A 26,823-nucleotide genomic window follows, 5' to 3' on the forward strand; every position below is an offset into this window, starting at 1 on the left:
AACCTGAGTTTTTGTTTGCAAACTTTGTTCCCAAAGTCCTGACAGAAAGGCCCTCCAGGATGAGGCCCCTGGAGCCACAGCGCCGGACTCTGCCTGCCCTCCCGAAACAAACTATGCCCGTCACAGTTGCACAAACCCTCCAGATTAGGAGACACCTGCAAGGATCCTGAGCCTACCCAATTCTGTTGGCCGCTCTGGACAGAATTGTGCAATCTGACACATGCCAGACACCTATCTCCAGGCAGACACCCAGGTCAATGGCCCAGAGTCAGAAGATGGAAACTGACGTGCCCCAGGACCTCAACGGAAATCTAGTTAGGTTTGCAGGCATCTGTCCCCTGAGGCAGGTTGTGGAATACCTACATTTGGTCCAACACTTGGTCCCTGAGCCACAAAACAGAACACCTCCTGTCCCCAGAAGGCCACCTGGCTCTTGGGAGTTGTGTCTAACCCTCACGGGAGGAGAATCCTGCATGGAGCCAGAGCCCCCACCACATTCTAAGGTCTCTCTGGACACAAGCCAGCATTGTGACCCATTAGCATGAGGTTCCCTGTCAACTTAACTGCTGGTCACGTGCCCCAGAGCCACCAGATCAAAACTGCCTCGTTCCTGAGCTGAAAGGATAAACTGAGCTGGGCTTTCCAGACATCAATGCGGTGAGCTCTGCTACGATGTCTTTCCATATGGGGGACTCTGGAGCCATCAATATGGACTCCACCTGTCCCGCAGAAGGAAAGCTTGCTGTTCTGAGCAGCTACAAGACTCAGCCTGGGAAAATATCCATGGCCTCCTGAGGCCACCCCTCCATTCATCGGGCATCATGGACACAAACTCCAGGGTGAGCGACCATCCGACACTCGCCCTGACTCAGGTGCTAGAGATCTCAGTCAGACTCTGCACATTGGAAATGTCATGTGCTTCGCACTGAACTGAACCGGCGATCGTGCATTCAGAATTCTGTCCTCAACCATGTGGCCCACAAGCCCTCCAGATTGGGAATTCTGGAGCCGCATTGCAGCCTTCTGCCTGCCCTCCAAAAATAATAAGGGCCCTAGGGGTCTTCTCAGAATCCCCATGTAGGATCAACCTGCACGGCCCTAGACAGAACACCAATAACCAGGCCGCACTGTGCACTAATGATCTGTCTGACCCAGCCTAAGGGTCGACTAACAGTCAACCCCCAAGTAGCAGAAGCCATCTTCTGCAGGTGGGACCGGCTATGTCCCGAGGCTGTCATCTCTCCCCAACCTGAGTGTTCATGCATCTGTGCCCTGACCATAGATCAAATCCCGGCCTATGGGAGATCCTCAAGCACAAAAGAGCACTCCTCCTTCCCCATGGTCAGAAAAGCTTGCTGTGGGGATGGGAGTCTAACCCTCAGAGTAGGAGCCAGCTGCATGGCCCATGAGACCACACACAACCACGAGGTACGCCCTGGGCACAAACAAGCATTGTGACCGTCAGCCTGAGCCTGCTTTCAAACAAGCCCCCTCGCTAATTGAACCAGGAGCCCGCATGTCGGGCCTGCCATGGCCCTAGGCCCAAATCCTCATCCTCGTTCGGTTTCTCCAGTCACCTGGAACCTGAAGCTGACTCTGGAATCAGTGCTATGGCAGGACCCCTGAGTTGGAAAACAGCTCTCTTCCCTTCATCCAGAAATACACCAAAGCCTTGGGAGCCGTGCAAAATGCCCCCAGCGGCCGAATCTCCCATGGAACCATGAAGACTCCCCTGCATTCCGTGGAAAACCGAGACACACAACCCAGACAGAAAAGTCTGCACTCCCGCCTCCCCGTCGCCCTCATTTCAGATCTCGCGGCACTACCCTCACTGTCTGCAGATCGGGCCTGCCATCACCTTGCCCTTCACACTAACCTGAGTTTGTGTTTGCAGAATTTTTTTCCCCAAAGCCCTGGCCCCACAGGCCCTAAAGGGTGGCACCTTTGAAGCCACAGTGCAGGACTCTGCCTGCCCTCTTGAAGGAAACTTGCTTGTCACAGGTGCACAAACCCTTCAGATTGGGAGACACCTACAAGGACCCTGAGCCCACCCAATTTCATTGGCCGTTCTAGTCAGAAATGCACAGTCTGATAAGCCATACAGCTACCTCCAGGCAGACACCCAGGTCAACGTCCCTGAGTCAGAAGATGGAAAGAGACATGCCTTTAGGGTTTCAATGGAATCCTAGCTTAGGTTTGCAGTCAAATGTCCCCAGAGGAAAGTTCTGGAGTATCTACCTATGTTCTAACGCTAGGTCCCTGATGCAAAAAACAGAACACCTTCTGTCTCCAGAAGGCAACCTGGCTCTAGGGAGATGCGTCCAACCTTCAAGGGTGGAGAATCCTGCATGGCGCTGGAGTTCTGCCATATACTAAGGTCTCAAGGGAAAAAGCTAGCATTGTGATCCATCAGCTTGAGGCTCCCTGTCAATACAGCCACCAGGGCAATACGCCCCAGACCACCAGATTGAAACTGCCTTGTTCCTGGACTGCAAGTATAAGCTGAGCTGGGCTTTCCAGACATCTATGCGGTGAGCTCTGCTACCAAGTCTTTCCATTTGGGGGACCCTCAGCCATCAAAATGGATTCCCCCTGTCCTGCAGAAGGAAATCTTGCTGTTCGGAGCGGTTCACAAGTCCCAGCCTGGGAAAACCTGCATGGATTCTTGAGGCCTCCTCTCCATTCATAGGCCATCATGGACACAAACTACAGCGTGAGTGACCATGTGACACTCGCCCTGAGTTGGGTGCTAGAGATCTCGTGTCAGACCCTGAACATTGGAATTACCATGCGCTAAGCACTGAACTGAACCGGCGCTTGTGTATTCAGCCTCCGTCCTCACCCTTCTGGCCCACAAGCACTCCAGATTGGGATTTCTGGAGCCACAACGCATCCCTCTGCCTGCCGTCAAGATAGAAGGAACCTATGTGTTTGCACATAATCCCCAAGTGAGGTCAACCTGCATGGCCCTCGATGGCACAATAATATGCTAGGACTCCCTGAGCACTAATGCTCTGTCTGACACAGCCTTAGCCCCAAATTCCTGTCAGCCCCCCAGGTAGCGTGCCCCATATCCTGCAGGTGGGACCGGATATGGCCGGAGGCTGTCCTATCTACCCAACCTGGGTATTCAGGCATCTATGACCATAACTTAGCTCAAATTCAGGCCAATGAGGAAACCTCACACAAAAGAGCACTACACCATCCCCACGGCAGGAAAAGCTTGCTGTGGGGATGGGGGTCAAACCCTCAGAGTGGGAGCAAGCTGCATGGCCCTTTAGACTAGGCCCGCACAGGATTCCGCCCTAGGCAAAAACAGGCACTGTGATCCTCAGACTGACCCCACATGAAAACAAGCCCCCTCGCTAGCGGGATTAGGAGACCGCATACTGGGCCTGCCATGCCCCGAGGCCCAAATCCTCACCCTCAGTCGGGTTCTCCAGGCCCCCGGAATCAGAAGCTGACTCTGGAATCCCTGCTATGCTCTGGTCTCTGAGACGGAAAAAATCACTCTTCCCTTCCCCCCAAAAGACAACAAACCTTTGGGAGCTGGGCAGAATCCCAAAAGAGACAGAATCTCCCATGGCCACATGAGGTTACCACTCCATTCCGTGTCCAACCAAGACACTCAAGCCTGCATTCCATTTCTCCGTTGCTCTAATCTCAGATCTCGAGGCATTGACCTCTTGGTCTGCAGATCGGGCCTGCCATCACCTCACTCCTAAACCTAACACGAGTTTGAGTTTGCAATCTTTTGTCCCTAAATCCCTGGTCGACACGCCCTTCAGGATGGGGCCTCTGGAGCCACAGCACAGGACTCTGCCTGCCCTACCGAAGGAAACTCTGCCTGACACAATTGAACAAATCCTCCATATTGGGAGACACCTGCAAGGCCCCTGAGCCCACACCAAATTCGTTTGACCCTCCAGACGAAGATGCGCAGTCTGACGCATGCAAGACACCTACATCTAGGCCGACATCCGGGTCAATGGCCCTGAGTCAGAAGAAGGAACCTGACATGACCCTGGGACTTCAACGGAACCCTAGCTTAGATTATAGACATCTGTCAACAGAGGCAAGTTCTGGAATACATACATATGGTACAGCACTTGGTCCCTGAGGCACAAATTTGAACACCTCCTGCCCCCAGAAGGCAACCTGGTTCTTGGGAGCTGAGTCCAAACCTCAGTGGAGGAGAATTCTGCATGACGAATGAAGCCCTAAGACATTCTAAGGTCTCCCTGGACACAAGCCAGCTTTGTGACCCATCAGCATGAGGCTCCCTGTCAACTCAGCATCCTGGTCATTTCACCCCAGAGCCTCCAGATCGAAACTGCCTTGTTCTCCGGCTGCAAGTGTAAGCTGTGCTCGGCTTTCCAGACATCCATGCAGTGAGCTCTGCTGGCAAGTTTTTCCATTTGGGGGACACTGGAGCCATCAAAATGGACTCCACCTCTCCCACAGAAGGAAAGCTTGCTGTTCAGAGCTGTTCACAAGCCCCATTCTGGGAAAACCTCCATAGCCTCTTGAGGACACCCCTCCATTCTTGGTCATCATGGTCACAAACACCAGCGTGAGTGACCATCTGACACTTGCCCTGACTCGGGTGCTGGAGATCTCGATTCAGACGCTGCATATTGGAACTGCCATGTGCTCGGCACTGAACTGAACTGGCACTTGTGTGTTCAGACATCCGTCATCAACCTCCTGGCCCGCAAGACCCCAGACTGGGAATTCTGGAGCCACAACACAGAATTGGACCTGCCTCCCAGAAAGAAGAAGGGCCCTTTGGGTCTGCCCAGAATCCCCACGTGAGGATCAACCGGCATGACCCTCGACGGCATCCAATATCCTTGGCCCCCCTGTGCACTAATAATGCTCTGTCTGACACTGCCTGAGCCCCGACCTCCAGTCAGCCCCACAGGTAGCAGAACCCATATCCTGCAGGTGGGGGTGGCCATGGCACAAGGCTGTCATCTCTAACTAACCTGGTTGTTAAGGCATCTGTGCCCAGACCTTAGCTCAAATCCCAGCCTATTGGGGAACCTCAAGCACAAAAGAGTACTCCTGCTTCCTTAAGGCAGGAAAAGCCTGCTCGGGGAGGGGGGTCAAACGCTCAGAGTGGGATCCAGCTGCATGAACCATGAGAACACGCCCACTCATGTGGGCCGCCCTGGTCACAAAAAGGCATTGTGACCCTCATCCTGAGCCCGATTTCAAACAAGCCCCCTTGCTAGCTTTACTAGGAGCCCGCCTAGCGGTGCTGACATGCCCCTAGGCCCAAATCGTTACCCTTGGTTGTGTTCTACAGGCGCCCGGACCCAGAAGCGGACTCTGCATTCCCTGTTATGGCTGTACCCCTGAAACGGAAACAGCACTCTTCCCCTCCCCATGAATGACAGGAAATTTTGGGAGCTGGGTGGAATCCCCACAGAGGCAGAATCTCCCATGGCCCCATGAGGCCACTCCTCCATTCCTTGGCCAACCGAGACACACAAGCCAGACAGGAAAGCCTGGGCTACCGCCTCCCAATAGCCCTAATTTCAAATCCCGAGTCACTGCCCACACGGTCTGCAGATTGGGCCTGCCATCACCTCGCTCCTCACCCTACCCCGAGGTTGTGTTTGCAGACTTTTCTCCCAAAATCCATGGCTGACAGGACCTCCAGGATGGGCCTCTGGAGCCACAGCGCAGGACTATGCCTGCCATCCCGATGGAAACACTGACAGTCACAGTTACAGAAACCTTCCAGATTGGGAGACACTTAAAAGGCTCCTGAGCCCACCCAATTTCGTTGGCCGCTCTGGATAGAAATGCGCAGTCTGACACATGCCAGACACCTACTTCCAGGCAGACACCCAAACCAATGGCCCTGAGTCAGAAGATGGAAACTGATATGCATCTAGGACCTCAACAGAACCATAGGTGAGGTTTGCAGTCATCTGTCCCCAGAGGCAGGTTCAGGAATACCTACATATGGTCCAACCCTTGGTCTCTGAGGCACAAAACAGAACACCTCCTGCCCTCAGAGGCAACCTGGCTCTTGGGAGCTGCGTCCAACCCTCAGGGGAAGCGAACCTGCAAGGCACTGTAGCCCCCGCCACATTCTAAAGTCTCCCTGGACACAAGACAGCATTCTGAACCACTAGCATGAGTCCCCATGTCAACTTCGGGCCCTGGGCACTTGCCCAGAGCCACCAGATCGAAACTGCCTTGTTCCTGGGCTGAAAGGAACTGGGCTTTCTAGACATCTATGCGGTGATCTCTGCTACCGTGTTTTTCCATATGGGGGACCCTGGAGCCATCAAAACGGACTCCCCATGTCCCGCAGAAGGAACAGGGGAGCAGCTCACAAGCCCCAGGCTGGAAAACTTCCATGGCATTATGAGGCCACCCCTCCATCATCGGGCGTCATGGGCACAAACTCCAGCATGAGCAACCATCCGACACTCGCCCTGACTCAGGTGCTGGAGATCTCGAGTCAGACGCTGCACATTGGAACGGCCATGTGCTAGGCACTGAACTGAGTTGGCACTTGAGAGTTCAGAATTCCGTCCTCACCCTCCTGGACAGCAAGCCCTCCAGACTGGGAATTCTGGAGCCACAGCACAGCCTTCTGCCTTCCCTCCCTAAAGAAGAAGGGCCATATGGGTCTGCCCAGAATCCCCAAGTGAGGATCAAACTGCACGGCCCTAACTGGAACCCCAATATCCAGGCCGACTGTGCACTAATGCCTGTCTGACACAGCCTGAGTCCTGACCTCCAGTCAGCCCCCCAGATAGCGGTCTCCATCTCCTGCAGGTGGGACCGGCCATGGCCCGAGGCTGTCATCTCTACCCAACCTGGGTTCTCAGGCGTCTGTGCCCAGACCATAGCTCCAATCCCGGCCTATTGGGGAATCCTCAAGCACAAAAGAGCAATTTCTCCTTCCACAAGACTGGAAAAGCTTGCTGTGGGGCTGGGGGTCTAACCCTCAGAGTGGAGCCAGCTGCATGGCCCATGAGACCACGTCCCCCCCGCCCCCCAGGAGGGCATCCATGGGCAAAAACAGGCATTGTGACCATCAGCCTGAGCCTGCTTTCAAGTCAGCCCCTTCGCTAGCTGGACCAGGAGCCTGCCTATCAGGCCTGCCATGCCCATAGGCCCAAATCCTCACCCTGGGTCAGGTTCTCCAGGCGCCAGTATGCAGAAGCCAACTATGGATCCCTGCTATGGCGGGACCCCTGAGACAGAAAACAGCTATCTTTCCTTCATCTAGAAAGACACCAAAACCTTAGGAGCCATCTAAAATCCCCACAGAGTCAGAATCTCCCACAGACCCATAATGCCACAACTCCATTCCGTCGCCAACCGAGACTCACAACCCAGACAGAAAAGCCTACACTCCCGCCTCCCCATCACCCTAATTTCAGATCCGAAGACACTGCCCTCAAGGTCTGGAGACCAGTCCTGACATCACCTCGCCCCTCACCCTAACTGGAGTTGGTGTTTGGAGACTTTTGTCCCCAAAGCCCTGGCCGACAGGCCCTTCATATGGGGCCTCTAGAGCCACAGCCCAGGACTCTGCCAGTCCTCCCGAAGGAAACTCTGCCCGTCACAGTTGCACAAACCCTCCAGATTTGGAGACACCCGAAAGGCCCCTGAGCCCACCCAATTTCATTGGCTGCACTGGAGAGAAATATGCAATCTGACATATGCCAGACACCTACCTAAAGGCAGACATCCAGGTCAATGGCACTGAGTCAGAAGATGGATCTGACCTCCCCCTAGTACTTCAATGGAACCCTAGTTGAGGTGTGCAGGCATCTCTCCCCAGAGGCATGTTCTGGAATACCTGCATAATGGCCCAACGCTTGGTCCCAGAGCCACAAAACAGAACACCTCCTGTCCCCAGAAGTTAACCAGGCTCTTGGGAGCTTTGTCCAACCTTCAGGGGAGGAGAATCCTGCATGGCACTTTAGCCTCCGCCACATACTAAGGTCTCTCTGGACACAAGCCAGCATTGTGAACAATCAGCATGAGGCCCCCTGTCAACTCAGCTCCCTGTGCACTTGCCGAGAGCCACAGGATCGAAACTGCCTTGTTCCTGGGCTGAAATGATAAGCTGAGCTGGGCTTTCCAGACATCTATATGGTGAGCTCTACTACCATGTCTTTCCATATGGGGGACACTGGAGATATCAAAACGGACTCCCCCTGTCCCGCAGAAGGCAAGCTTGCTGCTCGGAGCAGCTCACAAGTCCCAGCCTGGGAAAACCTGCATAGCCTCATGAGGCCACCTCTCAATTCATCAAGCATCATGGACACAAACTCCATCGTGAGCGACCATCGGAAACTCGCCCTGACTCAGCTGCTGGAGATCTCGAGTCAGACGCTGCACATTGGAAACCTCATCTCCTCGGCACTGAACCGAACCGGCGCTTGTGCATTCAGAATTCCGTCCTCACCCTCCTGGCCAGCAAGCCCTCGAGATTGGGAAGTCTGGAGCCACAACGCAGCCTTCTGCCTGTCCTCCAGATAGAAGAAGTGCCCTATGGATCTGCCCTGGATTCCCATGTGAGGATCAACCTGCACGGCCCTAGACGGAACCCAATATCCAGGCCGCACTGCACACTAATTCTCTGACCCTGCCTGATCCCCGACTCCAGTCAGCCCCCCAGGTAGTGGCCGCCAACTCCGGCAGGTGTGACGGACCACGGCCCGAGGCTGCCATCTCTACCCAACCTGGATTTCAGGCATCTGCGCCCCAACCATAGCTCCAATACCAGCATATGTAGGATCCTCAAGCACAAAAGAGCACTTCTCCTTCCCCACGGCAGTAAAAGCTTGCTGTGGGGATGGGGGTCAAACACTCAGAGTGGGAGACAGCTGCATTACCCATGAGACCACGGCCAACTAGGAGGGCAGCCCTGGGCACAAACAGGCATGACCATAACCCTGAACCTGCTTTCAAAGAAGCCCCCTCGCTAGATGGACCAGAGCCCGCATAACAGGCCGCCATGCCCCTAGGACCAGATTCTCACCCTGAGTCGGTTTCGCCAGGCGCCCGGACCTGGAAGCCCACTGTGGAATCCCTGCAATGGTGGGACCCTGGAGATGGAAAACTGCTCTCTTTACTTCATCCATAAATTCACCAAAACCTTGGGAGCCATGCAAAATCCCCACGGAGGCAGAATCTCCCTTAGTCCTATGATGCCACCACTCTGTTCAGTGGCCAACGGAGACACACAACCCATACAGAAGAGCCTGCACTCCCGCCTCCCCTTGGACCAAATTTCAGATTCCGAGGCACTGCCCTCACGGTCTGTAGATCAGGCCTGCCATCACCTGGCCCCTCAACCTAACCCAAGTATATGTTTGCAGACTTTTGTCACCATAGCTCTGGCACACAGTCCCTCCAGGATGGGGCCACTAGAGCCACAGCGCAGGACTATGCCTGCCCTCACAAAGGAATCTCTGCACTTCACAGTTGCACAATCCTTCCAGATTGGGAGACACCTCCAAGGCCCCTGACCCACCCAATTTCGATGGCTGCTCTGGACAGAAATGCGCAGTCTGACACATGGCAGACACCTACCTCCGGGTAGACACCCATGTCAATGGCCCTGAGTCAGAAGATGGAAACTGACATGCCTCTAGGACCTCAACAGAACCCTAGCTGAGTTTTGCAGGCACCTGTCCCCAGAGGCAGGTTCTGGAGTACCTACATACGGTCCAACATTTGATCCCTGGGCCACAAAACAGAACACCTGTCCCCAGAAGTTACCTGGCTCTTGGGAGCTGTGTCCAACCCTCAGGGGAGAAGAATCCTTCATGGCACTTGAGCATCTGCCACAATCTAAGGTCTCCTGGACACAATCCAAACTTATGACACATTAGCATGAGGCTCCCTGTCAACTCAGCCCACTGGACACTTGCACAGAGCCAGAAGATTGAAACTGCCTTGTTCCTGAGCTGAAAGGATAAGCTGAACTGGGCTTTCCAGAATCTTTGCAGTGAGCTCTGCTACCATCTTTCCATATGGGGGACTCTGGGGCAATCAAAATGCACTCCCCTTATCCAGCAGAAGGAAAGCTTGCTGTTCGGAGGACATCACAAGGCCCAGACTGGGAAAACCTCCATGGCCTCATGAGGCCACCCCTCCATCATCGGGCGTCATGGACACAAACTCCAGCGTGAGCAACCATCCGACACTCGCCCTGATTCAGGTGCTGGAGATCTCAAGTCAGATGCTGCACATTGGAACTGCCATATGCTTGGCACTGAACTGAACCAGAGCTTGTGATTTCAGACTTCCGTTCTCACCCTCCTGGCCAGGAAGCCCTCGAGATGGTTCAGTCTGGAGCCCCAACGCAGCCTACTGCCTGCCGTCCAGATAGATGGAGGGCCCTATGGGTCTACCCAGGATCCCCATGTGAGGATCATCCTGCACGGCCCTAGACAGAACCACAATATCCAGGCTGCCCTGTGCACTAATGCTCTGTCTGACAGAGCCTGAGCCCCGACCTCCCATCAGCACCCAGTTTGTGGGCTCCACGCCCTGTAGATGGGATGGGTAAAGTCCTGAGGCTGTCATTTCTACCCAGCCTGGGTGTGCAGGCAACTGTGCCCAGACCATAGCTCAAATCCTGGCCAATGGGGGGATCCTCAAGCACAAAAGAGCACTTCTCATTCCCCAAGGCAGTAAAAGCTTGCTGTGCGGACAGGGGTCAAACACTCAGAGTGGGAGCCAGCTCCATAGCCAGGAGACCAAGACCACCGATGAGGGCAGCCCTGGCCACAAACAGGCATTGTGACCATCGGCCTGAGCCGGGTTTCCAAAAAGCCACCTCGCTAACTGGACCAGGAGCCTGCATATCGGGCCTGCCATGCCCCTAGGCCGAAATCCTCACCCTGAGTCAGGTTCTCAGGTGCCTGGAACCAGAAGCTGACTCTGGAATCCCTGCTATGGTGGGCCCCTGAGACAGAAATCAGCTCTCTTCCCTTCATCCAGAAATTCACCAAAACCTTGGGAGCCGTGCAAAATCCCCACAGAGGCAGAATCTCCCGTGGGCAAATAAGACCACCGCTTCATTCTGTTACCAACCGAGACACACAACCCATACAGAAAAACCTGTGATCCCGCCTCCCCGTCGCCCTAATTTCAGATACCGAGGCACTGCCCTCATCGTCTGCAGACCGAGCCTTCCATCACCTCCCCCCTCACCCTAACCCGAGTTTGTGTCCAGACTTTTGTCCCCAAAGCCCTGGCTGACAGGCCCTGCAGAATGGGGCATATAGAGATGCAGCGCAGGACTATGCCTGACATCTTGAAGGATACTCTGGCCGTCATAGTTGCACAAACCTTCTAGACTGGGAGACACCAGCAAGACCCCTGAGACCACGCCAAATTCGTTGGCCGCTCTGGACAGAAACGCACAGTCTGCCACATGGCAGACACCTACCTCAGGGAGTCACCCACATCAATGGCCCTGAGTCAGAAGATGGAAGCGGACATGACCCTAGGACCTCATCGGAAACCTAGCTTAGCCTTGAAGGCATCTGCTGCCATAGGCCGGTTCTGGAATTCCACATATGTTCCAACGCTTGGATCTGAGCCACAAAACAGAACACCTCCTTTCCCCAGAAGGCAAGCTGCCTCTTCGCAGCTCTGTCCAACCCTCAGGGGAGAAGAATCCTGATTGGCACCTGAGCCCCCGACACATTCTAAAGTCTCCCTAGACACAAGCCAGCATTGTGACCCATCAGAATGAGGCTCTCTGTCAGCTCAGCCCCTGGACCCTTGCAAAGAGCCATGAGATACAAACTGCCTTGTTCTTGGGCTGAAAGGATCACCTGAGCTGGGCTTTCCAGACATATATGCGGTGAACTCTGCTACCATGTCTTTCCATGTGGGGAAAAGCTGGAGCCATCCAAATGGACTCCCCCTGTCCCGCAGAAGGAAAGCTTGCAGTTCAGAGCAGCTCACAAGCCCCAGACTGAGAAGATGTTCATGGGCTCATGAGGCCACCTTTCCATTCGCCGGCCATCATTGACACAAACTCCAGCATGAGCGACATCTGACACTCGCCCTAACTCAGGTGTTGGAGATCTCGTGTCAGATGTTGCACATTGGAACTGCCATGTGCTCGGCACTGAAATGAACTGACGCTGCTGCGATGTGACATCGGTCCTCACCCTCCTGGTCTGCAAGCCCTCCAGATTGGGAACCCTGAAGCCACAACACAGCCTTCTGCCAGCCCTCCAGAAAGAAGAAGAGACCTAGGGGTCTGCCCAGAATCCCCACGTGAAGATCAACCTGCACGCACTTCGACAGCACCCCAATATCCTAGGCCGCCCTGTCCACTAATGCTCTGTCTGACACAGCCTAAGCCCTGACCTCCCATCAGCCCCCCACATAGCGGGCCCCATACCCTGCAGGTGGGACCTGCTATGGCCAGCGACTGTCAACTCTACCCGACCTGGGTATTCAGGCGTCTGTGTCCAGACCACAGCACAAATTGTGGCCTATGGGGAACCTCAAACATAAAAGAGCACTCCTCCTTCCCCATGATGGGAAAAGCTAACTGTGGGGATGGGGGTCTAACCCTCAGAGTGGGAGCCAGCTGCATGGCCCATGAGACCACGCCCACCCAGGAGGGCCGCCATGGCCACAAACAAGCATTGAGACTCTCGGCCTGAGCCCGCTTTCAAACACTGGCTAAGTGGACCAGGACACCGCATATTGGGCCTGACATGCCCTTAGGTCCCAGTCCTCACCCTCGGGCGGGTTCTCCAGACTCCCGCAGACAGAAGCTGACTCCGGAATCCCTGCTACGGTGGGAACCCTGAGACGAAAAAGAGCACTCTTCCCTCCCCCTGAAAGACACCAAACCATTGGGAGCCGGGCAGAATCCTCACAGAGGCAGAATCTCCATGGGCCCATGAGGCTACCGCTACATTCTGTGGCCAACTGAGACACAAAACCCAGACAGAGAAGCCTGTGCTCCCGCCTCCCCATCACCCTAATTTAAGATCGCGCCACACTGCCCTCATGGTCTGCAGATCGGGCCTGACATCACCGTGCCCCTAGCCCTATCCCGAGATTGTGTTTGCAGAGTTTTGTCCCCAAAGCCCTGGCCAACAGGCCTTCCAGGATGGGGCCTCTGGAGCCAGAGCGCAGGACCCTGCCTGCCTTTCCGAAGGATGCTCTGCCTGTCACATTTGCACAAAACCTCCAGATTGGGAGACACCAGGAATGACCCTTAGCCAACCCGAAATTCATTGGTCACCTTGGAAAAAATGCGCATTTGGACACAGGCCAGAAACCTCCATCCAGGCAGATACCCACGTCAATGGCCCTGAGTCAGAAGATGGAACCAGACATCCCCCTTGGACCTCAACAGAACACTAGCTTAGGTTCAGGCATCTATCTCAAGTGGTAAACTCTGGATTACCTCCATATGGTCCAACACTTGATCCCTGAGCCACAAAACAGTACACCTCCTATCCCCAGAAGGCAACCTGGCTCTTGGGAGCTGCGTCAACCGTCAGGGGAAGAGAATCCTGCATGGCCCCTGAGCCCCCGCCACATTCTAAGGTCTCCCTGGACACAAGCCATCCTTGTGATCCATCAGAATGAGGCTCCCTCTCACCTCAACCCCATGGGCACTTTGTCCCGGAGCCAACAGATCAAAATGGCCTTGTTCCTGGGCTGGAAGGGTAAGCAGTGTGGGCTTTCCAGGCATCCATGTGGTGACTTCTGCTACAACGTATTTCCATATGATGTTGTATGTATTTGGTGCCAACAAAACGGACTTCCCCTGTCCCACAGAAGGAAAGGTTACTGTTCGGAGAAGCTCATAAGTCCCAACCTGGGAAGACCTCCATGGCCTCATAAGGCCACCCCTCCACTCGTCGGCCATCATGGACCCAAACTCCAGCGTGAGCGACCATCTTACATGTGCCCTGACTCAGGTGCTGGAGATCTCGAGTCAGACGCCGCACACTGCAAATTCCAGGTGCCCAGCACTGAACTGGACCGGCAGTTGTGTGTTCAGAATTCTGTCCTCACCCTCCTGAGCATCAATCCCTCCAGATTGTTCATTCAGGAGCCCCACGACAGTCTTCTGCCTGCACTCCAGGAAGAAGAAGGGCCCTAGGGGTCTGCCCAGAATCCCCACGTGATGATCAACCTGCACGGACCTCAACAGCACCCAAATATCCTAGGCCGCCCTGTGCACTAATGCTCTGTCTGGCACAGCCTGAGCCCCGATTTCCCATCAGCTCCCCTGTAGCGGGACCCATATCCTGCAGGTGGGACCTGCCATGGCCAGAGACTCTCAACTCTACCGGACCTGGGTATACAGGCATCTGTGCTCAGACCACAGCTCAAATCGCAGCCAATGGGGGAACCTCCAACATAAAAGAGCACTCCTTCCCCACGATGGGAATAGCTTGCTGTGGGGATGGGTGTCTAAGAATCAGAGTGGCAGCCAGCAGCATGGCCCCTGAGACCACGCTCACCCAGGAGGGCTGCCTTGGCCACAAACAGGCACGGTGACACTAGGCCAGAGCCCGATTTCAAATCACTCCCTCAATAGCTGGACAAGGAGCCCGCATATCGGGCCTGACAGGCCCCTAGGCTCAAATCCTCACCCTCGGTCGGGTTCTCCAGGCACCCCCAGACAGAAGCCGACTCTGAAATCCCTGCTTTGGCAGAACGCCTGAGATGGAAAACAGCACTCTTCCCATCCCCCCAAAAGTCACCAAACCCTTGGGAGCCTGGCAGAATCCTCTCAGAGGCAGAAGCTACCATGGCCCCATGAGGCTACTGCTACATTCTGTGGCCAACCGAGACACACAACCCAGACAGAAAAGCCTGTGCTCCCGCCACCCCATCGCCTTCATTTCTGGTCCTATGGCACAGCACTCACGGTCCGCAGATTGGACCTGTTGTCACCTTGTCCCTAACCGTATCCCGAGTTTGTTTTTACAGATATTTGTCCCCCAAAACATGGCCAACAGGCCCTCCAGGATGGGGCCTCTGGAGACACAGTGCAGGACTCTGCCTGCCAACCTGAAAGAAACTCTGCCCGTCTCATTTGCACAAACCCTCCAGATTGGGAGACACCTGCAATGCCCCTGAGCCCACCCCAAATACGTTGGCCGCCTTGGAAAAAAAATGCGCATTGAGATACATGCTGGACACCTCCCTCCATGCAGACACACAGGTCAAAGTCCCTAAGTCAGAAGATGGAACCTGACACACCCCTAGGACCTCAAGAGAAACCTACCTTAGGTTTGCAGGCGTCTGCGTCCAGAGGCAATCTCAGGAATACCTGCATATGTTCCACCACTTCATCCCTGAGTCACAAAACAGAACACCTCCTGTCCCCAGAAGGCAACCTGGCTCTTGGGAGCTGCGTCCAACCCTCAGGTGAGGAGAATCCTGCACGGCTCCTGAGCCACTGCCACATTCTACGGTCTCCCTCGACACAAGCCAGCATTGTGACCCATCCGAATGAGGCTCCCTCTCACCTCGGCCACATGAGCAGTTTGCCCCAGCGCCACCAGGTCAAAACGGCCTTGTTCCTGGGATGGAAGGCTAAGCGGAGCTGGGCTTTCCAGGCATCCATGTGGTGACTTCTGCTATGACGTCTTTCCATAAGGGGAACCCTGGTGCCACCAAAATGGAATCCCCCTGTCCCACAGAAGGAAAGCTTGCTGTTCAGAGCAGCTCAGAAGCCCCATCCTTAGAAGACCTCCATGGCCTCATGAACCACCCTTCCCTTCCCCGGCCACCATGGACACAAACTCAATCGTGATCGACCATCTGAAACGTGCCCTGACTCAGGTGCAGGAGATCTCGAGTCAGACACTGCACATTGGAAACGCCATGTGCTCGACACTGTCGGAACAGGCACTTGGCCTTTCAGAATTCCGTCCTCACCCTCTTGGCCCGCCAACCCTCCGGATTGTTCATTTGGGAATCACAATGCAGATTCTGCCTGCCCTCTAGAAAAAAGAAGTGCCCTAGGGGTCTGCCCAGAATCCCCACGCAAGGATCAACCTGCAGGCACCTTGATGGCACCCCAATGTCCAAGGACGCCCTGTGCACTAATGCTCTGTCTGACACAGCCTGAGCCCTGTCCTCCCATCAGTCCCTGAGGTGTCAGGCCCTATATCCTGCAAGTGGGACGTGCCAAGGCAGAGACTATCATCTCTCTCCAACCTGGTTATTCAGGCATCTGTGCCCAGACCATAGCTCAAATCACGGCCTATGGGGGAACCTCAAGCATAAAAGAGCACTCCTCCTTCCCCAGGACAGGAAAAGCTTGCTGTGGGGATTGGGCTCTAACCCTCAGAGTGGGAGCCAGCTTCATGTACCATGAGACCACGCCCACCCATGAGGGCTGCCGGGGCCTCAAAGAGACATTGTGACCCTCAGCCTCAGCCTACTTTCAAACCAGCCACCTCGCTGGCTGGTCCAAGAGACCGCATATCTGGCCTGTCATGCCCCAAGGCCCAAATCTTCACCCTCGGTCGGGTTCTCCAGTTGCCTGGACCCAGACGCCGACTCTGGAACCTCTGCTATGGCGGGAACCCTGAGACAGAAAACAGGACTCTTCCCTTCCCCTGGAAAGACACAATACCCTTGGGAGCCGTTCAGAATCCTCACAGAGGCAGAATCTCCCATGGCCCCATGAGGCTACCGCTACATTCTGTGGCCAACCAAGACACACAACCCAGACAGAAAGTCTGTGTTCCCGCCTCCCCGCAAAACTCATTTCAGATCCCGCAGCACTGCACTCACGGTCCCCAGATCATGCCTGCCATCACCTTGCCCCTAAACCTATCCCGAGTTTCTGTTTGCAGACTCCTTTCCCTGATGCCCTGGCTGACAGGCCCTCCAGGATGGGGCCTCTGGAGCCACCACGCAGGACTCTGCCTCCCCACCTGAAGGAAAGTCTGCCCATCACATTTGCACAAACCCTCCAGATTGGGAGACACCTGCAATGTCCCAGAGCCCACCCCAAATTCGTTGGCTGCTTTGAAAAAAAAAGGCGCATTTGGACACATGCCAGACACCTCCTTCCAGGGAGACACCCATGTGAATGGCCCTGAGTCAGAAGATGGAACCTAACATACCCCTAGGACCTCAACAGAACCCTAGCTGAAGTTTGCAGGCATCTGATTCCAGAGGCAAACACTGGAATACCTACATATGGTCCAACACTTCATCCCTGAGCCACAAAACAGGACACCACCTCTCCCCAGAATTCAACCTGGATTTTGGGAATTGCGTCCAACCCTCAGGCGAAGAGAATCTTGTATGGCACCTGAGCCCCAGCCACATTCTAAGGACTCTCTGGACACAAGCCAGCATTGTGACCCATCAGAAAGAAGCTCCCTTTCACCTCAGCCCCCTGGGCACTTTGCCCCAGTGCAACCAGATCAAAATGGTCTTGTTCCTGGGCTGGAAGGGTAAGTGCAACTGGGCATTCCAGGCATCCATGTGGTGTCTTCTGCTACAACGTCTTTCCATACGGGGGACCCTGGGACCATCCAAACGGACTCCCCCTGTCCCGCAGAAGGAAAGCTTGCCATTCCGAGCAGCTCACAAGCCCAAGCCTGGGATGACCTCCATGGACACATGAGGCCACCCCTCCATTTGTCAGCCATCATGGACACAAACTCCATCGTGAGAGATCATCTGGCACTTCCCTAACTCAGGGGCTGGAGATCTCGAGTCAGATGCTGCATATTTCTAATGCCATATGCTTGGCACTAAACTGAACAGGTGTTTGTTCTTTCAGAATTCCGTCTTCACCCTCGTGGCCCACAAACCCACTAGATTGTCCATTCTGGAGCCAAAACACCATCTTCTGCCTGTCCTCCAGAAAGAAGAAGTGCCCTAGGGGTCTACCCAGAATCCCCACGCGAGGATCAACCTGAAAGGACCTCGACGGCACCCCAAAGTTCTAGGCCGCCTGTGCAATAATGTTCTGTCTGACAGAGCCAGAGCCCTGACCTCCCATCAGCCTCCCAGGTAGTGGACCCTATATCCTCTATGTGGGACGTGCCAAGGCTAGAGACTGTCATCTCTACCCAACCTGGTTATTCAAGTGTCTGTGCCCAGACCATAGCTCAAATCCCGGCCTATGAGTTAAACTCAAGCATCAAAGAGCACTCCTCCTTCCCCACGACTGTAAAGCTTGCTGTGGGATGGGGATCTAACCCTCAGAGTGGGAGCCATCTGCATGGCCCATGAGACCACGCCCACCCAGGAGGGCTGCACTGGCCACAAACAGGCCTTGTGACCCTCAGCCTGAGTCCGCTTTCAAAACAGCCCTCACTAGCTGGACCAGGAGCACGCATATCTGGCCTGACATGCCCCTAGGCCCAAATCCTCACCCTCGGTCAGGCTCTCTAGGCGCCCGCACCCAGAAGCTGACTCTGGAATCTCTGCTATAATGGTACCCATGAGATGGAAAACAGCACTCTTCCCTTCCCCACGAAAGGCACCAAACCCGTTGGAGCCAGGCAGAATCCTCACAGAGGCAGAATCTCCCATGGCCCCATGAGGCACCCGTTTCATTATGTGTCCAAGCGAGACACACAACACAGACAAAAAGCCTGCAACCCGCCTCTGCGTTGCCCTCATTTCAGATCCAGCGGCACTGCCCTCACTGTTCCTAGATTGGGCATGCCATTAGGTCGCCCAAAACCCTATCCCGAATTTGTGTTTGCAGACTTTTGTCCCCAAAACCCTGGCCGACAGGCCCTTCAGGATGGGGCCTCTGGAGGCATAGCGCACGACTCTGAATGCACACCCGAAGGAAACTCTGCCCGTCACATTTGCACAAACCCTCCAGATTGGGAGACATATACAATGCCTCTGAGCCCATCCCAAACTCGTTGGCCGCCTTGGAATAAAGGAGCATTTGGACACAAGCCAGACTCCTACCTCCTGGCAGACACCCAGGTCCATGGCATTGAGTCAGAAGGTGGAACCTGACACACTCCTAGGACCTCAGGGGAACCCTAGCTTAGCCTTGTAGGCATCCGCCACCTGAGGCAATTTCTGGAATACCTATATATGGTCCAACACTTGATCACATAGCACAAAACAGAACACCTCCTGTCCCCAGAAAGCAACCTGGCTCTTCGGTGCTGTGTCCAACCCTCAGAGGCAGAGATCCTGCATGGCACCTGAGCCCCCACCACATTCTAAGTTCTCCCTGGACACAAGCAAGCATTGTAACCCCACAAGCAAAAGAACAGTAACTGGTCATGGCCAAGAAATCAAAGTGAATCCTGTATATGTCACATGACAGGTGGAGGATTTAAGCAGCCTCCAGGATACTCACTCTGGATCAGAGAAACCTAGAAGCAATCAGGGAGACTCGGACCACAGAGATAAAGGTGATAAAAGAATTAAAATAAATGAAGAGGTCCTGACGAAAAGATTTGTTAGCAGGCTGGATGTAAAGTTCAGGAAGCTGGCAGAACCAGAGGATCCAATGAGGTACCTGGAATTCAAGTACTGGGGGGAAAATGAGCGAAGCCAAGCAGAGAAGGAAGAATGATGGAACATGACAATGGATTTAGGGAAATCCGTGACTGCAATGAATGTCTATGGATGCTTATTGTAGGAGACCTAGAAGACAGAGAAATAGTGGGCCCAACAGTTCTTGGAGAAATCAGAGCTGCAAAATTCCCTCATCTCGGGGCAGAAACAGAGATCCAGATTCCGAGGCACAGAGGGCTCCCAGCACCATCCACGGAAACAGAGCAACACAAGACATAGTGTCATTCACCCTTCCAAAGCTAGCAATGGAGGAAATCTCTTCTCCCAGATATGCTTGGGAGAAGAGTGGTTCTAAAGCCAAGTGCCTTACTTTGAGGCGACCAGCTGCCAGCTCTAGCAGCACGTTGTATAGAGCAAGCCACACCAGCCCAAACCAAAACCAATCCCTTGCATTTCAAAACAATAATAGAGCAGGAGTTCTTGTCTAGAACAATGAGGTGTTAAGAAGACAAAGATTGTGTCCTGGGGTGTCTCCATCAGTTCAGAAGCGGCCTTCAGCTCTGCTTCTTATCCCAGGCTCATTGCAATGTCTCCCACCTCAGGTTCCCCACTCAGAGGCAAGTCGGCTTCTCCCTCTCCAACTCCCTCACTGATTATGTTCTCGCTGTCTCTCCTGGTCCCAAACAAACAGCACATCTCTGAAAAACAAGAACAACAACAAGAAACAGTAGATAAGGATTGACTGGGGCCAGAGGATGGTTTATTCAATTTGGACCTATGCCCCTATGGACTGCAGCCAGGTCCAGAGAAACTCCCACCATCCTACAATGCCAGACCTTGGCTCTGAGCTCCCTTGTTTGTTCTCCTCTTCTTCGTCTTCCTGCATCTCCCCACCAGCATGGAGCATCCGCTCTCTGTCCCGCTGCAATGGCCCCTTGTTCTCCCATTGTTCCTCCTCACCTGGCTCCTTTAGAACATGCCCACCATCCGCAACAGGCACTGTTTGTTTATCCCATGAAAACTGTAGTGGAATGAAAATGGGAGGCTTAAGGCACCCATGTGCTAGAACATCTCCTTCTAGTACCACAGACAGAAGCTTTACCACCCTGCGGGAATGGTCAGGGATCTTAGGCTGTTGAATCCTCTTCAAGGCGTCCTTTTTAGATACATGTTGTCTTCCTGAAACTGGCACGGAAGCCTTTCCGATGGCTTCACATGGGCAATGGGTCTGATCCACCAGGCTCTGTGCTTGCTCCTGTTGGCTCCAAACCAATGAGTCCGTCCTGGGCCTAAGGATCTATGGTGTAGGGTCTGCCTTTGGTGCTTGTTCAGCTTGGAAGATGGGAGGCCTTGTTGGTACGGTTACTGGAGATGCTAGAGGAACTCGTGTCCTCGCTGTTGAAGATTACAGGCATGTCTTTGGCATGGTTGTGGGTGTTCACTGGGAGCTTTCCTCTTGGCTCCTGGTCACAAGGTTCCTGATTGGGTCGGAGGACCATTCACATGTGCGAAGCGTGGAGTCCTGGCCTGAGGCTTGGTTGTAGTCCCGACCATTTCTTCACCTTTTGGTGGTAAGAAGGATTTGTGGGTGCTTGCCCTTCTCAGGAGTGCAGAGGGCTGGTGGTGACAGTCCTCGCCAAAGACTATAAATTTGGCCATGGGGAAGGTGACACCGACTCACTTCGCTAACTGTCTTGGTGAAATACCCAGGGGGCTCCAACAGTTTGGGAGGGCTTTGGCACCTCCTGGCTGACCATGACTACTAAAGCCATGAGGAGTGATTACACATGGTTTGGGGAGGTGTGGTTGCTAGGAGCTCAAAACTTTGTGACGTCACAGAAGCTGACTTCACTGAAGCAGCAATCCCTCTCTCAGGAGCTATGAGTCCTATGGCTTTAGGTACGAAGCCCTGGGAAGGACTATAAAAGAGCCTTGATTGCCTGCTCATGAACTCAGGTGGTATTTTTGGTTTCTTTCCCACTTCACCTTTCTATACAAAAAGAAAAGCAAATGACATTCGGTGTACCATCCTTTCGACCAACATTTCTCCAGGGAGAGCAAGGTGTTCTTATTTCCACTGCAACGTCTATAGATCTCAATCAACTGAGAGGCCTCTTGGATATCATGAGATCTCTGGGAGGTTTGACATCCTATGGGTGAGAGCGTCCTTTCACAGGTCCTTTTCCCAAGTTGTTCTAGGGAGAAGGGTCTGCCCTTGGTGCTTGGTCAGCTTGGAAGATAAGGGAAGGAATAAGGGAAGGAAAGTCATATTTCAAGGAAACGTGCTAGGGCATGGATGCATTGTGCTGTCCATGTCCTGATCCCCTGATATTCTGAAACACCAGTCCTAAGAGATGAGGGCTCTGTCTACCTGGCCTTGCCTGAAACACCTTTTCAAACGCTTCAAGGAGAGTTGTTAGGGTCCCTGATCAAAGGGACGAGACTGACACAAAGCAAAAATCAAGCAAAGCTTTATATCACGCCAAGCATCGAAAATCAAACCAACCGGTCGGGGCCATTTCTTATGTAGAGGCGACGACAATGAGGAGGCTGCTCCCAATGACAAAGAGGTGAGGGCCATGAGGACGACAACCCTGACGACACAGACTCTGCTCCCCATGAGGCCACTCCGACAAGGCCACTCCCCAGAGGAGGCCGCTCCTCAGACGAGGCCACACACCAGACGAGGCTGCTCCCGACGATGAAGTGGTCACTCCGGACTAGGCTGCTCCTGACGATGAAGACGCTGCTCTGGACAAGGCCACTCAAGGTCGAGGCCGCATGCCAACAAGGCCGCTCCCTGGAATGACGCCGCTCTGGCAAGGCCGCTCCATACGAGTCCACTCCAGTGAGGTCACGGCTCAGGGTGGCAAGGGCCCTGGTGGTGGGGCTGTTGGCTTGGGGCGGCAAGACCGCTGGCGCCGGGGCTGCAGCTGGGGGCGGCAAGGCCATTTGTGGCGGGGCCACGGCTTGGGGTGGCACTGCTCCCAATGACCCCAACACTATCACTCCTATGACTACCCTAATGGCTCCCAAAGGCTACCCTATCGGCTACTCTAATGGCTCCCAAATGCTACTTTAACAGCTACTCTACTGGCTATATTAACTGCTATTCTAACTCCTCCTATTTCTCCAATGGCTATTCTAACTCCTCCTATTTCTCCCCCCTCCCAGCCTCACAGACTAACCTTTATAGAGGTGGTTTAGCCCAGCCCCCACACAGGTGGCCAATGAGATTTCCAATCCCCACAGTTAATATATGTGCACCCCACTGATTGGATACAGCTATCTGGCCTGGCCCGCCCCTATATCCGGGGTTTACAAGTAAGTTCCTCTGGCTAACCAGGCCCCTACAGAGTGACATTCTGCATGATAGCTACCCATGAAAGAAGAGCCCTGGACAGCACACCTGTCATCATCAGTTAACGTTCCATGCCGAGGTCATGGGGAGAGCCGTGTTGATCAACTCTCTTAATTCAGAGGAAAAGGGACTGCCTAAATCCATTGCCTGCTCTGCCCACTCTAGCAGAACTGTGGAAGGAGCCGAGATGCCCTTCAATAGGCTACTGGATAAAGAAGGTGTGGTCCATCCAGGCCATAGATGATACCTCCGACATCAAGCGGGATGAAGCCCTGGTACTCGCCTTGACATGAGTGACACAGGGCTGGGTTATTCTCAATGAAATCGGAAGGAGTCCAAGGGAAATATTATATGGCTTCACTCATATGTGACCCATGACGAGTACCATGGACATGAGTAAAAGCAAGGGAAAACGGAAAGAGAAGAAGTCAGACAGGGAGACAAACCAGGAGTGACTCAGGACTCTGGGAACCAAGCTGAGGGTTACAGAAGGATGAGACGTGCCAGGAATGAGGGAACTGGTTCATGGTATGGAGGTGGTGTGGCATATCTGCTGTTGATGAGCACTCAGTGGTATAAGCAACCAAAGAATCGTGAAACGCGATCTCCCAAAAGTATGAGGGGTGAAAGGCTGGCTTCCCGAACAAAAGAAAAAGTATTGAAAAGAAAGAAAAACAGGCCGTTTCCCATGTCAATGAAGAAAGAAAGTGGGAAGAAACGAAGTAGAGTTTTATTATCTTACTGATTAAAATGGTATGCAATTGGTTTCCTATGAGGTCCTTACCTGAATTGGGTCTTTGGACATTGCAAATTAGATGCTTCCCACTTCCTACATTTTGGGAATAGATGAGAAGAACCGACATTGCCTTCATTAAATGTCCCGGAGTGTAGACCAGAAAGTTAATTTGAACCTGGCTTTTTGGGTGTTGGGAAGTGTTTGAGGAATGCTTCAAACACTTTCGTCATTACCAAAGCTGTCAGATGTGTATCTTCATGACCTAGTCTTGGTAGTGGTTATGTGTCTTGGAATTTATCCTTTTCTCCCAGATCTTGGATTTGCTGGCATACTTGTGTGTAGGGGACTTTTAGGTTAGGTTGTTTCGGAGAGTTTAGTCCTGAATGTTTTAATTAATTCTTGACAGGTAAGAAGTTAACTTTCCCGGTTTTGTCGGTTTCTGACGTTGATACTTTTTTTTTTTCCTTTATGGTATTTTCTTTGAGGTTTGTTTCCATGAGTGCTACTCCTCACTTGCTCCCTAAATTCTGTGGGACTCTTTTAAGTGTGTGTGTGGGGGGGAGGTGGGAGGGAGGGTGTGTTTCACACAATGCTTAGAATGATATTTTAAGAGATGTGAAGCCGCTTTTCTTTGGATCACAATTCACCTTCAAACATATTGAAATTCATGTTCCATCTCGTTTGGCCACATTTCCTGCAATGAATATCCCATTTAATCCTCATTTAGAAGCACAGACTCTCCCTAACATGCCGTGGAACAAACACCAAATATTGTGTGCCTCGTTAGAGACTCATTGTGTGTCCCTTTTTTCTTGCTTTTTCACATGTCCCTTTACTTCCACGAGTGAGTTAAATCATATGTTATTTATATTTCTGTGACTGACAGATGGGCCAGAGCCCAATGCTCACCACCTTTCTGCCACATGTGGCAAGTTTCAAGATTCCTTCTTGCTTATGACTGGGTAAGAATCTGTGCTGCACTGGGAGGACAGGGAGATTGCAGAAATGTCTGGGAGCTTTTAAACTAATGACTGTAGTCAGAGATACAGAAGGATACTACATCATTCTTAATGGGACTATCCACCAGGATGATCTAACAATTGTAAATATCTATACCCCCTATATGGGAGCAGCCAATTACATAAGAAAACTATTAATCAAGATAAAGAGTCATATTGATATGAATACATTATTAGTAGTAGATCTTAACATGCCTCTCTCAGTAACAGACAGATTATCAAAGCAGAAAATCAATAAAGAAAAGAGCATTGAATGACACATTGGACCAGATGGGCCTCATAGATATATACAGAACATTCCACCCTAAAACAACAGAATACTCATTCTTCTCAAGTGCACATGGAACCTTCTCCAGAATAGACCACATACTGGGTCACGAATCAAGACTCAACCGATGCAAAAGACTGACATCATTCCCTGCATATTCTCAGATCACAATGTTTTGAAACTGGAGCTCAATCACAAGGAAATGTTCGGAAGGAACTCAAACACCTGGAAGCTAAAGACCACCTTGCTTAAGAATGCTTGGATCAACCAGGAGATCAAAGAAGAACTTAAACAATTCATGGAAACCAACGAGAATGAAGACACTTCGGTCCAAAACTTATGGGATACAGCAAAGGCGGTCTTAATGGGGAAATACATAGCCATCCAAGCCTCCCTCAAAAAAAAAAAAAAAGAAAATCCAGAATACACCAGCTGTCTCTACACCTAAAAGAGCTGGAAAACCAACAACAAATCAAACCAACTCCACACATAAGAAGGGAAATAATCAAGATTAGAGCAGAGATCAATGAGGTAGAAACCAGAGATATAGAAGAATGTATCAATGAAAGTAGAAGCTGGCTTTTTTAAAGAATCAAAAAGATCGATAAGCCATTGGCCACACTAATCCAAAAGAAAAGAGAGAAGGCCCAATATATAAAATTCGAATGAAAAGGGAGAGATTACAACTAACACCAAGGAAGGAGAAATAATCATCAGGAGTTATTATCAACAGTAACATGCCAATAAGCTAAGCAACCTACATGAAATGGATGCATTCCTGGAAAACTATAAACTCCCAAAATTGAACCAGGAAGAAATTGACAGTACAGACAGAAGGTTGATATCCAGGATCTATAAAGAATTCCTCAAACTCAACACACAAAACAGATAATCATATCAAAAAATGGGCAGAAGATATGAAAAGATAATTCTCCAATGAAGACATACAAATGGCTATCAGACACAAGAAAAAAATGTTCATCATCACTACCCATTAGGGAGATTCAAATTAAAACCACATTGAGATACCACCTTACACCAGGTAGAAGGGCCAAAATTAGCAAGACAGGAAAAAACATGTGTTGGAGAGGATGTTGAGAAAGGCGAACCCTTTTACACTTTTGGTGGGAATGCAAGTTGGTGTAGCCGCTTTGGAGATCAGTGTGGAGATTCCTCAAGAAATTAAAAATAGAGCTTCTCTATGACCCTGCAATTGCGCTACTGGGTATTTATCCCAAAGATACAGATGTAGTGAAAAGAAGGGCCATCTGTACTGCAATGTTTATAGCAGTAATGGCCACGGTCAACAAAATGTGGAAAGAACCAATATGTCTTTCAAGGGACGAATGGATAAGTAATATGTGGTCTATATACACGATGGAGTATTACACCTTTATAAGAAAGGAAGAGTACCCAACTTTTGTAGCAACATGGACGGGACTGGAAGAGAATATTCTGAGTGAAATAAGTCAAGCAGAGAGAGTCAATTATCATATGCTTCCACTTATTTGTGGAGCATAACAAATACATGGAGGACATGGGGAGATGGAGAGGAGAAGGGAGTTGAGGGAAATTGGAAGGGGAGGTGAACCATGAGAGACTATGGACTGTGAAAAACAACCTGAGTTTCTTGAAGCAGGGAACAAGGTGGTGGGTAAAAGGGACGGCACGTATTGCAAGGAGCACTGGGTGTGGTGTAAAAAACAATGAATACTGTTACGCTTAAAAGAAATTAAAAAAAAAAAAAAGAAAATGAGGTGTGAAGACGACAAAGATTTTGTCCCTGGGAGTCTCCATCAGTTCAGAGATGGCCTTCAGCTCAGCTGTTGGTCCCAGGCTCATTGGATTGTCTCCCACCTCAGGTTCCCTGCTCAGAGGCAAGTCTGCTTCTCCCTCTCCCGCTCCCTCCCTGCTTATGATCTATCTG

At 52.3% G+C, this 26,823-nt stretch overlaps 1 pseudogene; it reads right to left on the reverse strand.

Annotated features, from left to right (window-relative positions):
* Positions 1 to 22,034: 22,034 nt before the first annotated feature.
* LOC123954363 overlaps positions 22,035 to 26,823 on the reverse strand; it is a 170,177-nt pseudogene continuing 165,388 nt past the window's right edge.

This window comes from Meles meles, chromosome 12, assembly GCF_922984935.1.
Source record: "Meles meles chromosome 12, mMelMel3.1 paternal haplotype, whole genome shotgun sequence".
Taxonomy (NCBI): domain Eukaryota; kingdom Metazoa; phylum Chordata; class Mammalia; order Carnivora; family Mustelidae; genus Meles; species Meles meles.